The sequence below is a fragment of the Ranitomeya imitator genome, chromosome 6 (genome assembly GCF_032444005.1).
Source record: "Ranitomeya imitator isolate aRanImi1 chromosome 6, aRanImi1.pri, whole genome shotgun sequence".
NCBI classification, from domain to species: Eukaryota; Metazoa; Chordata; class Amphibia; order Anura; family Dendrobatidae; genus Ranitomeya; species Ranitomeya imitator.
The window spans coordinates 365,078,038-365,091,698 of NC_091287.1; positions in this window are offsets into that span (position 1 = coordinate 365,078,038).

Genomic DNA, 13,661 nt, shown 5'->3' on the forward strand with positions numbered 1-13,661 from the left:
TCTGGCCGCGTGGGTGCAACGTCCTTAAAGTAATGGGGAAAGTAATGGTTCTTTTTTTAAGAGAGCAGTTCACAACCAGTACTCCACCCATATCTCCTTAAAAGCATCAAATTTAGATGTAGAAATGTAGAGGACCCATAAGGAACATTTATTATCTTTCAACAGAATAGATGCTTTATTTATAATTACTGAAGTCCCACAACGGTTTGACAACGCAGCATTTTATCTTAATTAACCAGAAGTCAATTTTCAGTAAGCCAGGAGAAATAGACAGTTATCTGTATGTTGACATTTGAATGTTTGTCTTTGTTCTTTGGTTGGTCAAGAAAGCACAGACTTTTGTTCATATAAGTAATGCAAGTTAATTTCATCACATCTTCCTCTTGACCTCTGGATGCTGCCTTGAAGGACAACAGTTGTGAGCTATATAAGTGGGATATGCCTCTGTAACAGATGAGCCAAGGAATAAAGAGATCCAAACAACCAGAGACTCTTTACAAAACCACAGCCAGGATAGCTGCCAGATGATGGCTTCATCACAAGAGACACAGATTTGACATTCTACAGGATGCCAGCTTAGGGGTCCCCAGCCCCAGCTGAAAGAATACAGAACTGCTCCATTGATCATCACTGAACCATAGATACATTTGGGATAGTCAGGATTTGGACCTACCGGTCACCTGAGCCCCATGGATATGTTTGGGAAAGGCAGGATTATGATCCACCAAACACCTGGCTCCTTAGAGATATTTGGAAAAGCCAGGATGTGACCCTCCAGTCACTTGGCCTTGTAACTTAATAGGCTGTCATATTCTTAAGCTTTTTCCTACCACCTCCCTGTGCGTGCCACAGGTGGGGGTAGTCAGCCCCGGAAGCTCTGGAAATTGCAGCTGGTTTTATTCCCGGTGAGTCGGCAGAAGGGTGAGACTCTGTAATTTCCACCATGTTGGGTATTTTGCTGAGACTGTTTGGTGGGATGATCCCTGGTTCATGCGGTTTCAGATAGCTGACTAGAACACCCTCTGACCCCCATGTCTCCACACAGGGGCACCACCAATTAAGAGAACAGTGATTCCCTTTTCTCCTTTTGAATTTGGTGGTAGTGGGATAGGTGCACAACCACAGCATTCAAGAGATTGCCTCATTTTCATAAATAGGTAAAATTGCAAAATGCTTGTACAAACTGCCACGCACCTGTTCCTGGTCTTCCAGAACTTCTGCTACATTTCTGCATGCGGCTTTCAGGACATCTCCCATCTGTCTAAGGCTTCCAGGGCTTCTGTTACCTGTTCCCATTCTTCCAGTACGTCTGCTACCTGTCTGCAATCTGCCAGGACCTTTGCTACCTGTCAGCATTTTCCAGGACCTGTGCTATCTGTTTCAGTACTCCTCTGTCTGCGGACTCCCTTACATTTGCTCTTTCCCATGTACCTCAGCTGCCTGTGCCCATTCAGACCATCGGCTTTAAGGATCCACCTCACATTGTGAGCCTAACAGAATACCTAGACCATGGCTCCCAAAGGGTGAACAACAACAACACTATTGTTGTGGGTTATTGGCACATTTGGGTGGGGCCCCGAGAGGGGGATACTGATACACATCTGTTCCTAGTCTTCCAGGAACTCTGCTACCTGTTCCTGGTCTTACAGGAGCTGTGATACATGTCCGCCTACAGCTTTCAGGATTTCTGCTATCTGTCTGCAGTTTTCCAGAACCTGTGCTACCTGTTAAGCACCTTTTCCCAGTCTTCCAGGATGTCTGCTACTTTTCTGCCTGTGGCTTCCAGGCAGGGCCGGCGTCAGCACCCGGCACTCCGGGCAAATGCCGGGGCCCTGGGGAGAGAGGGGGGCCCACTTGTCATAGATACAGCTGGGAGAGCAGAGCAGGAGATAACATGCTCTCTCCGCCCACAAAGTCACTGCTGGCTGCCTTCTCTTAACCCCTATGTGCCAGCTCTGACACAAGCATCTTCTCACTTAGTCAGTGCAGCCAGGCAGGCACACATAGGGGTTAAGAGAAGGCAGCCAGTGTGACATTGTTTGTGGGCGGAGAGAGCACGTTCTCTGCTCTCCCCCTGGATGGCTGCAGACAGTGCTGAAGTTTATCAGGCAGATTCCGAGGAGCTCCATCCTACCAGTGCCTGAGTGAGTGTTATGGTATCCAGCAGTGGTTGCAGTTGTGGCTCAGTCTGCTGCTGTCTGTCTCCGCTGCCTAAAAATGTGGGTGATGTCTGGAGGAGCAGCTGGTGGGGTGCAGCCTGTAGCCACCCAGCTCACCCAGAATACATGCATGCTGCACCAAACCTGCACCAGTGGGATAGGAAGAAGCTTAACCCCTTCCCATCTGTATGAAGGTTATTGCTAAACCTTAAAGATAACAATCCGACCCGCATAAATGGGGTTAACCAGATGCCAGGAGGAAGGGGAGCTGCTGCCATGGATAAAACTGAGCTATGGGCTGTATGTTGGGGCCCTGTGGCCCCAGGCTGGTGACTGGAGGGACTCTGCCCAGTGCTGGTATGTGGGTGATTTCTGCGTCTTAGCTTCTCTCCTCCACATCACACTGTGCAGTCACAGCAACATTGGTTGTCTCTGTCCAGGTCCCAGCAGCTGCCACTGCTCCCACCAAGAACATGGCATCACTTAACCCGTCCCCTGCAGCCACCGGCAATAAATCCACATTATTCCTTGATTAAATCAGGTTCCAACCCAATAGAGGAGCAGACATTTCCTGCTGCCATTAGGGTCCGGGAGGGGGTGACCTGTGACATTGGCTGCCCTGCTACTCTGTAGTGGGGGGTGACAAGTGTAACATGGGGTAACGATGACGGAGAAATGCACAGGATAATAGTGAGCGCGACAGAGGGCAGTGTATGGTATGGAGCAGTCAGGGGGTGGGCTGCAGGATCCCCCCATACTATACATGACTGCCCGGGACAGGGAGGCGTTTAATGAGCTTCTAATGACAGGGCACTAATTGGGTCATTAGGGTTTGTGGAAAGGATTCAGCATCAGGTCCTTCATTGATGCCGAGCCGCCTGTTACTTTGTAGCACAGATCTGTTAGGGCCGCAAAACCAAACAACGTTGTTTATGCAGAAAAGTCTTTGTTTCATAGAAAAACTCAAACAGAAAAGCACCTCTCCTGTATATATACACTGCACAGCACCTTTCCTCCTGTATATATACACTGCACAGCACCTCTCCTGTATATATACACTGCACAGCACCTTTCCTCCTGTATATATACACTGCAGAATTTACAATAGCTGTCACTCATGTAAGAAGTGAAATCTGGCATTGTACTATACATTTCTCTGCCGTATCTGTGCATCATAAATCGGGGTATGTGTTAAAGGGGGGGGCCCACTGAGACTCTTTCGCCCGGGGCCCTCGAAAACCTGGAGCCGGCCCTGCTTCCAGGACATCTCCTGTCTGCCTGAGGCTTTGATTATCTCTGCTAACTGTTCCCAGTCTTCCAGTACACCTGCTACCTGTCTGCAATCTTCCAGGACCTTTGCTTCCTGTCAGCATTCTCCAGGACCTGTGCTACCTGTTTCAGGAATCTTGTCTGCCTGCTGCCTCCCTTACATGTACTGTAATGTGCATCAGCTGCCTGTGCTCACCCGAACTATGGGCTTTGAGGATCCACCCTCACTTTGTGAGCCTGACAGAATCCTCAGACCATCGATCCCAAAGGCACAAAAGCAACACTGTTGTTTTGAGTTATGGATGCATTTGGATGGGGCCATGAGAGGGAGGTATTGTTACGCACCTGCTCCCTGTCTTCCAGGACCTCTGCTACCTGTTCCCAGTTTTCAAAGACTTCTGCCACCTGTTCCCAGACTACTAGGATCTCTGCTACTTGTTTCTATTCCTTGAGGACCTCTGCTACCTGTTACCAGTCTTCTAGGACCTCTGCTATGTGTCCATCTGTGGCATCCTGGATGTCTCCTGTTCACCTGAAGGTACCAGGACCTCTGATACCTGTTCCCAGTCTTTCAGAACTTCTGCTAGCTGTTCCTGGACCTATGCTACGTGTCCGCTTTTGGCTTTCAGGATGTCTCCTATCCACGTGCAGCTACCAGGTCTCCTGTAACCTGTTCTTGGTCTTCCAAGATCTCTGATACTTGTCCGCCTACAGCTTCCAGGAACTCTGCCATCTGTCGGCGGTCTTCCAGAACCTGTGCTACCTGTTTTGGTTGTTACAGGCCAAATTAGCCAAATTAGCTCCTGTCCAGATTAAACCCGCGTATAGTTTGGCCAAGGATATAATATACCATAGGGGATAAACTGTCATACGCCAAAATATACCCAGGGGTGTAAAATAGCCTAGGCCAATCTATACCCCTCCAGGCTACAATATACTCCTCTGTTTTGAGCCCTTGAAAATTAGATTTTAGATGCCATTTTTTAATCATTTAAAACTGACTTACATGAAGTGGGAAGGTATATCTGTTGTTAATCACATGATGGTTTGATCTTACAATACAATGTGACTGGTAAGGGACAACAGTCATTACATCTGAGATTACACTGTTGTCCATTAAGAAAAGCGCTTTACCTTAGAATGCAATTGTAACTTCTTATTATTATTATTATTATTATCATCACTTCACTGGTTATCTTACCCTGTTTCTGGTTGAAAAGTGTGCAGATCTCTTTCTATCATACTCAGACACACAACTGCTTTTAATGTGTAACTCCTGGGAAGTGCAGTAGGATTCTTTACCTCATTATATCTTTATGGAAATCTAATACTTTTATTGATTGAAGTTTTTCTGGTTTAATTAATAAGTCTACATGTTTAGAACTATTTAATTCAGTTATCTTATTATTATTATTATTATTTATTGTTATAGCGCCATTTATTCCATGGCGCTTTACATCTGAGGAGGGGTATACATAATAAAAACAAGTACAATAATCTTAAACAATACAAGTCATAACTGGTACAGGAGGAGTGAGGACCCTGCCCGCGAAGACTCACAATCTACAAGGGATGGGTGAGAATACAGTAGGTGAGGATAGAGCTCGTCATGCAGCGGTTTGGTCGCAGGTTGTAGGCTTGTCGGAAGAGGTGGGTCTTCAGGTTCTTTTTGAAGGTTTCGATGGTAGGCGAGAGTCTGATGTGTTGTGGTAGAGGGTTCCAGAGTAGGGGTGATACGCGAGAGAAATCTTGTATATGATTGTGGGAAGAGGAGATAAGAAGGGAGTAGAGAAGGAGATCTTGTGAGGATCGGAGGTTGCGTGTAGGTAAGTACCGGGAGACGAGGTCACAGATGTATGGAGGAGACAGGTTGTGGATGGCTTTGTACGTCATAGTTAGGGTTTTGTAGTGGAGTCTCTGGGCAATGGGGAGCCAGTGAAGAGATTGACAGAGGGGAGAGGCCGGGGAATAGCGGGGGTACAGGTGGATTAGTCAGGCAGCAGAATTTAGAATAGATTGGAGGGGTGCGAGAGTGTTAGAGGGGAGGCCACAGAGCAGGAGGTTGCAGTAGTCAAGGCGAGAGATGATGAGGGCATGGACTAGGGTTTTTGCAGATTCATGGTTGAGGAATGAACGGATTCATGAAATATTTTTGAGTTGAGCTCAGCAGGAAGTGGAAAGGGCTTGGATATGTGGTTTGAAGGAGAGGTCAGCGTCAAGGATTACCCCGAGGCAGCGAGCTTGTGGGACTGGGGAGAGTGGGCAGCCATTTACTGTAATGGATAGGTTCGTTGGGGGGGTCGAGTGAGATGGGGGAAAGATGATGAATTCTGTTTTGTCCATGTTAAGTTTCAGAAATCTAGCGGAGAAGAAGGATGAAATAGTGGACAGACATTGAGGGATTCTGGTGAGTAGCGAGGTGATATCTGGTCCAGAGATGTAGATCTGTGTGTCATCAGCATAAAGGTGATACTGAAAGCCATGAGATTATATGAGCTGTCCCAGGCTGAAGGTGTAAATGGAGAAGAGCAGGGGCCCAAGGACTGAACCTTGTGGGACTCTGACAGATAGGGGGTGAGCTGAGGAGGTGGTGTGTGAGTGAGAGACGCTGAATGTCCGGTCTGTTAGGTATGATGAGATCCAGGATAGGGCCAAGTCTGTGATGCCAAGGGATGAGAGGGTCTGTAATAATAGGGAATGGTCCACTGTGTCAAAGGCAGCCGACAGGTCGAGGAGGAGGACAGAGTAGTGTCGCTTGCTCTTGGCGGTTAAGAGGTCATTGGTGACCTTAGTTAGGGCAGTTTCAGTAGAGTGGTGTGACCGGAAGCCTGATTGTAAGCGGTCAAAGAGAGAGCAAGAAGAGAGATGGGAGGACAGTTCAAGGTAAACGTGTTTTTCCAGTAGTTTGGAGGCATAAGGGAGAAGTGATATAGGGCGATAGCTAGATACAAAACTTACCTAACAAACCTGAAACTCCAATAAGATGTTTAAAAATTAAGTAATTCTTCTGTATATCATCCAAGTTGCTAATATCAAGGGGTGGTATAATCTGACTAAGGGGGTATGAAATAGCCAAAGCCAATTTATACCCCAGAGTCTAAATTGGCCTAGGTCATAATATACCTGAGGTATAATCAAGCCTGGGCAGCTTTAACCCTGGGTATACTATGGACTCAGGGTATACTATGACCTGTTACACCGGTCCTCCAGGACCTCTGTTACCTGTTCCCAGTCTTCCTTGACTAAAGGTACCTTCACACATAACGATATTGTTAACGATATCGTTGCTATTTGTGACGTAGCAACGATATCGTTAATGAAATCGTTATGTGTGACAGCGACTAACGATCAGGCCCCTGCTGGGAGATCGTTGGTCGCTGAAGAAAGTCCAGAACTTTATTTCGTCGCTGGACTCCCTGGAGACATCGCTGGATCGGCGTGTGTGACACCGATCCAGCGATGTCTTCACTGGTAACCAGGGTAAACATCGGGTAACTAAGCGCAGGGCCGCGCTTAGTAACCCGATGTTTACCCTGGTTACCATGCTAAAAGTAAAAAAAAACAAACACTAGATACTTACCTACAGCCGTCCGTCCTCCAGCGCTGTGCTCTGCTCTCCTCCTGTACTGTCTGTGAGCCGGAAAGCAGAGCGGTGACGTCACCGCTCTGCTTTCCGGCTCCCAGACAGTACAGGAGGAGAGCAGAGAAGCAGAGCGCAGCGCTGGAGGACAGACGGCTGTAGGTAAGTATCTAGTGTTTGTTTTTTTTTACTTTTAGGATGGTAACCAGGGTAAACATCGGGTTACTAAGCGCGGCCCTGCGCTTAGTTACCCGATGTTTACCCTGGTTACCGGCATCGTTGGTCGCTGGAGAGCGGTCTGTGTGACAGCTCTCCAGCGACCAAACAGCGACGCTGCAGCGATCCGGATCGTTGTCGGTATCGCTGCAGCGTCGCTAAATGTGAAGGGGCCTTTAGGCTAACGGTTTCCAGGTTTCCAGGAAATCTGCCACCTGTTCCCGGCCTTCCAGAAACTCTGCTGCCAGTTTACAGTCTTAAAGGACCTTTGCTGCCTGTCTGCGGACTTCAGTACTTCAACTACCTGTTTCGGGGCTCCTGTCTGTCTGCAGCCTCCAGCAGCCCTTCTACCTGTTTCCCGTGTACCTCAGATGCCTGCTGCACCAACGTGCGTGGTCCATGTGTCCACCCAGACTTTAAACTTGGAGGGTCCACCCCACCTTGTGAGCCTGACAAAAACAAGCAATTTTGCAAGTTACCACCTATTAAATTTTCTGTTCTCAAGAACTGAAGGATTTTTAATTCTGAAGTTAACTGTTCATTTTGAAGGTTACTGGTGGCCTAAGAGGTGACTGGTTTCCTAGGCAAGAAGCACTCACTTGCAATCTGTTTTCTTTTTAGCTTGCAAGTGCCTCTCTGAAGCTGGCTGGATCACTGGATTCCGGCCAGCTTCAGTACCCTTTGTGCTCCTTCGATGTTATGTTCATAAAGCTGCCTCTGCAGCATCAGAGGTCGGACAGTTTGGACTGAACTGTCAATCTTCAAAAGGGCCAGGAGGCTGGGAGTCAGTGGAGCGGTGTGCTGCTGGAGATAGGAACTTGAGAGAATCCCTTTCATATGTTTCAGAGATCTAGTTTTCTGAAACAGTTACAATTCCACGGTATATATATATTAACTGAATAAAGTTCTGAGTGCCTGCAGCCACCGCTACAACTTAGGCACTTGTGAATGAAGGAGAAAAGAGAGCATTCAGGTATATATAATAAAAAGGAAATTTATTAGTAATATATCAAGACACATATGTGAACAATAATAATCAAAAGTTACACAAAATAGAGCGATAGCAGGATAGAGACAGAGGAACCAGGGAATCCATATTTGCAACTGCCCATGTAAACATTAAGGAGTGCATGCACTTTAGGCCACTATGGCTTTGCCTCTATTGATGGTCCCCTGATGAGCCCCTATATCAGGAAGGGGTGAAACGCGTAGGGACGTGGACTATGAAACAATTTACGTGACTCAGATAAGTAACTTGTTTTAGTTTCTATAGCTTGCTGGCCGCAAACATTTATGGCAATAGATTTGATACTACATGTGGCACAGCGGTACCAGGAGAACTTGGTGAATGCACATATCTATTGGTCTGTACCAGAGCTTGCTATGAAACTATTTTTATTCCTTTGGCTTATAATTTACTAAAGAGTAGATTTGGATGTTAATTTGAAATTAGAGGACAATATATACATAATCATCTTGGATTTGCTCTTTTTCTTAGTCATGCCAATGACAGTTACAGCATGAGCCTTTAATATGAGGACAATTTGTAGTCCTTTGAATGGACACTGTTTGGCAACTCCCAATAAACCCTAGTGAATACTAGAGGGTTTTTTTTCTATCTTAGGAGAGGCTATTCTATATTTTTCTAGCAAATTGTTTTTTACCATCAGAAGAGCAGAATGTCGTGCAGCGCAGGACATTCATGCAAGCAAGACAGTGACCGCATGATATAGAGCCTAGTGTGGGGCCCCTAGAGCCAAAAGGATGATTGAAGGTAGGGATATAGTGACTATTCACAAAGAGGTCACTAAGATTCTTAGACCTCCTGGCAGTCATAGATGGGCAATCACCCAACGTTGCTCCCAGGGAGGGCTCAGGACTCAAAATAGACAAATACTTTTTAAGGATCTGCCTCATGTCCTCCAAACCGTGATTGAATGTAGAAATAAATCTAATGGGTCCATTATTGGTGGTATGTGGTCAGGCCCTGGAAGGTATGAAGAGATTGCTACGTGAAGTAGCCCTAGCTCTCTGATATCCTTGTTTTATGTACCGGTTAGAGTATCCGCGTGCATTAAATCTTGCTTTTAGATCAGAGGCTTGTGCTTCAAATTTATCGTCAGATGAGCAGATCCGCCTCATCCGGAGGACCTGTCCGACTGGGACAGCCCTAATTGTGGATGGATTGTGAGATGAGGACGCATGAATAAGAGAATTGACTGACGTAGGTTTACGATAAACGACAGTCTGAATACGGCCGGTATGGTCGACCTCAAAAGTAACATCCAGAAAGTGAATCTTTCTGGGATCAAACGTATAAGTAAGGTGATTGTTTGAGGAATTCTGATTCAGCGTTCCCATAAATTCCCATCCCATAAGAAAAAAGCATCATCTATAGATCTATGCCAGCACAGTACATGGAAGGCAGCTGGCGGGCCCCCGTCGCCAAACAAGGATCTCTCACAGGATACCAGGAAGAGATTGGCATATGAGGGCGCGCAGGCCACGCCCATGGCTGTGCCGCGTTTTTGCAAGAAAAAATGATCTTTAAATACAATGAAATTATGGGTGAGGACATACTGCAGCAGCTCGAGGATAAAGTCACGTAATGGGCCATCACCGTTGGAGGTCCCCAGGAAGAGACGGGTCGCATCAATGCCCTGACAGTGATCAATACACGTATAAAGGCTCTCCACATCAGCGGTCACCAACAGAGTACCCTGATCCACAAGAATGCCATCGACCCTAGCCAGGCCATCCGTAGTGTCATGTATATATGATGGTAAGTCTTCACCAGTGGTTTTAAATAGAAATCAATAAACTGGCAAATGGGGTCACAGAGACCTGACACTATGGGGCATCCGGGAGGGTCAAGGGCATTCTTGTGGATCTTAGGGAGCAGATAGAAGGTTGGAACCCTAGGGGATTTGGCAAGGAGACTGTCAAACACCTGTTTGGTAATTACGCCATTATCTAGGGCACCGACCAGAATACTTTGGAGATCGAGAGAGAAAGAAGCTAGTGGATTATAAGACAATTTAGTATAGGTATTCCGAACCCCTAATTGACGAAAAGCCTCCCATTTCATATTTATCATGGGGCCACATCACTATGTTGCCCCCCTTGTCTGCTGGCTTAAGCACAATGCCAGGGAGTGATTGGAGATGTGAGATGGCAAGGTGATCTTCATGTGTCATGTTATCATGGCGACGTCTGGTCGAGAGTTTCTTAAAATCATCACTGACAAGTTTTGTAAAGATCTCAATAGCAGGACTCAGAGACAAGGGAGGGAACCTAGTGGACCTGGGAAGGGTACTGGGTGGAGATTTACTTACAGAAGGGAAGACCTGTTCGTCTTGGAGATCTTCCAAGTTCTGAAGAGTTTCTCTCTCGATATCACTCATGGGCTCATGAGAGACATGCTTGTTGTGTAGTTTCCTCAAAAGCAGTTTGCGGGATTTTTAATTCTGAAGTTTACTGTTCATTTCGAAGATTACTGGCCACCTTACAGGTGACTGGTTTCCTAGGCAAGAAGCACTCACTTGCAATCTGTTTTCTTTTTAGCTTGCAAGCGCCGCTCTGAAGCTGACTGGATCACTGGATTCCGGCCAGCTTCAGTACCCCATGTGCTCCTTCAAAGTTATGTACACAAAACTGCCTCTGCAGCATTAGAGGTCAGACAGTTTGGACTAAACTGTCATTCTTCATAAGGGCCATGCTCCCTAGCAAGCAGGAGGCTGGGAGTCAGTTGAGCGGTGTGTGCTGCTGGAGATAGGAACTTGAGAGAATCCCTTTCGTATGTTTCATATGTATTTTTTTTAGCAGCCAGAGATCTAGTTTTCTGAAACAGTTACAATTCCACTGTATATATATTAACTGAATAAAGTTCTGACTGCCTGCAGCAACCGCTACAACTTAGGCACTTACAGTTTTTATATTTTGGTTTTACCCATTGGACTGAACTAATAAACACTTGGCTTTACAGGCTTTCAGCATCTTACAGGTCAACTTTAAGACCAACTTTTACCTATGTCGTTTTTAGGTCAAAGATTTTGTGTTCATTCAATTTTTAATATAATTTTTTATAAAAACAAAGATTGCAACCACAGGCAAGGTGGGAGGTCCCAAAAGCAATACCATGGAAGTTGCAAATAGTTGAAAAAAGTAGAAATACATTTTTATTGAATATAACTAAAAAAAATATATACAGTATAGAGCCAACAAGACAGACATAAAAGTATATTGGTGCGTGAACCAGAAAGGGATCCACATGATGGAATGATATTTATCAACATGAACAGGTAATAGGTAAGAAAGTATATATTCTTAAAAAATATCATGATGGCCAATGAAAAAGTACACCACATATAAATGGTACATAAGTTCAATGAGACTGGAGTCCAAACAAATAATAATTCTCGGAGAAGTAAATAATATAAAGTACAACTAGTGCAAGTAAAAATTAGGCACAACAAGTATCTCATAAGTTATAAATATATTTTAAGTAATTTTAATAAAATATGAAGGTGAGCATAAAATGTTACGTTACGCCACCTGAGAAACAAAGGGTGAAACAGATGTTGGCGCACGTTGACACACATCTGTTACTCTGTTTCACATGTGAGTGTTACTATAAGGAATTCAACCATGATCCTATTCAGTTTAGCCATCTTCCCATTCTCTTTGAATGTAATGTATAGCTGCTGTATATCTACTTATACGCACCCTATGGACTGTTTACAGTAGTATATTATATGCTTTACTCCATTTTTCCTGGATACTTGATCGATATTTCAATACCCAATGGATACTTATACATATATACATGTTTGCATAAATTGCTTCTTATCTGTTTTATATATTCCGCTATGCTTCTATTATTATGAGTCTGATGCTTTACTCTCCTTTAATTTAATGGGGGCATATGCAGTATATGCGCATATTGCCATCAGTCTATATAGTTTCGTCTCATGGTAGACTTTTTTACTCATGATGTTTGCCTGTCTCTGTCTATTTTTAATAGAGTGTTGGCATTATACAGTATGCTGACCTTTGCATTTTAATACATTTTAATAAAATATATGTATAACTGTTGTGTTTCCTTTTTCCTTGTGTTGGTCTATAGGTTATACTTTGAGGCATATCTTGGTTACCTGTGGCTATTTGTATTTTGGTGGTTTTCATTAGTGCAGGTAATAGTAGCAATGAGGTAGCAGAGCTCACCCACTCAATGCTTCATTAGAGATGGTTGGTGGGGGTCAAAGCAAAGTATTCAATGTACAGATAACCAATCATATACGGGCAATAAAATGCATATCTAGGGACAATCATGGTATACATCTGTGTGAATACGTGCATCAGTTTTTAGTGAGTTAAAATTTCTAATACAGGGGTCTGCTATAAGCATAATTATAAGTCAAAAACATCATCACTTGGGGAAGTTTAGGGAACTAATGCATATGAGTTATATATTGTATATTAAACACAATAATATCATTATGCAATAAGTTCCCCATCTCTCTTCCCCCTATCTTTTCAAGAACATCAGCTGTGCTAACGGCTTTATTTTTTCTTTTACCTACTTCCTCTTTGATGACGCTACATTTAAGAATCCCCAGTGCATGCTGGTATACTCAAATGAGACACCATCAGGGGGAAGAGGATATTAATCTGCAGTTATGGGGTTAATCTGCAGGTAAATAGCATTCTGAACCTGCCCGTTGCTAACACCTAGACCCCCGCCGCCGGAAGGAAATTAACTTTTTTTCCCCAGCAGTATTTGGCATTCAGTCACAGGTATAGTGCTGTCACAGGTTCAGTCACCGCTCTGTGTATATAGAGCAGTGGCTGTAACTATGCCGCTGGCACTGACTGACAACAAACTCATCATAAGAGCCGGCTGTCAGTTAGTGCCAAGATGACGGTTACAGCCGCCAATCGTAACTGTATCCTGAAGGCTACTAGGAGGAATTAAGTTAATTTCCTCCTAGCAGCTGAGGTCTAAGTGCTGGCAGCAGCCAGGTTCAGGATGATATTAACCTGCAGATTACCCACAATTCTGCAGGTTAACCCCTTAACGACCGCCAATATGCCTTTTAATGGTGCGAGTTAAGGGTATTTAAACCATGGTGCTGAGGTTAAAGAGTATAGCGCCCCCTAGAGTTGGAATTTCCCCAGGGTCTCAGCTGCCAGGGGTAGCTGAGACCCCAAAGAACATGATTCGGGTTGGTTTTTACTGACCCCGGTGTTACTATCGCCGTTATTAACGGTATAACGGCGACTGCAAAAAAAAAAGTCAGATTTTCCATTTAATTTTTCTCTCTTCTGAAGTGATCGCACATCTGAGGAGAGAGAAATAGGGTCCTCCGGTCCCCCAATCACCCCCTCCCTGTATCTCTGGTGTCCAGGCCTCCCCCCCATAAAGTCCCCCTGGGCCG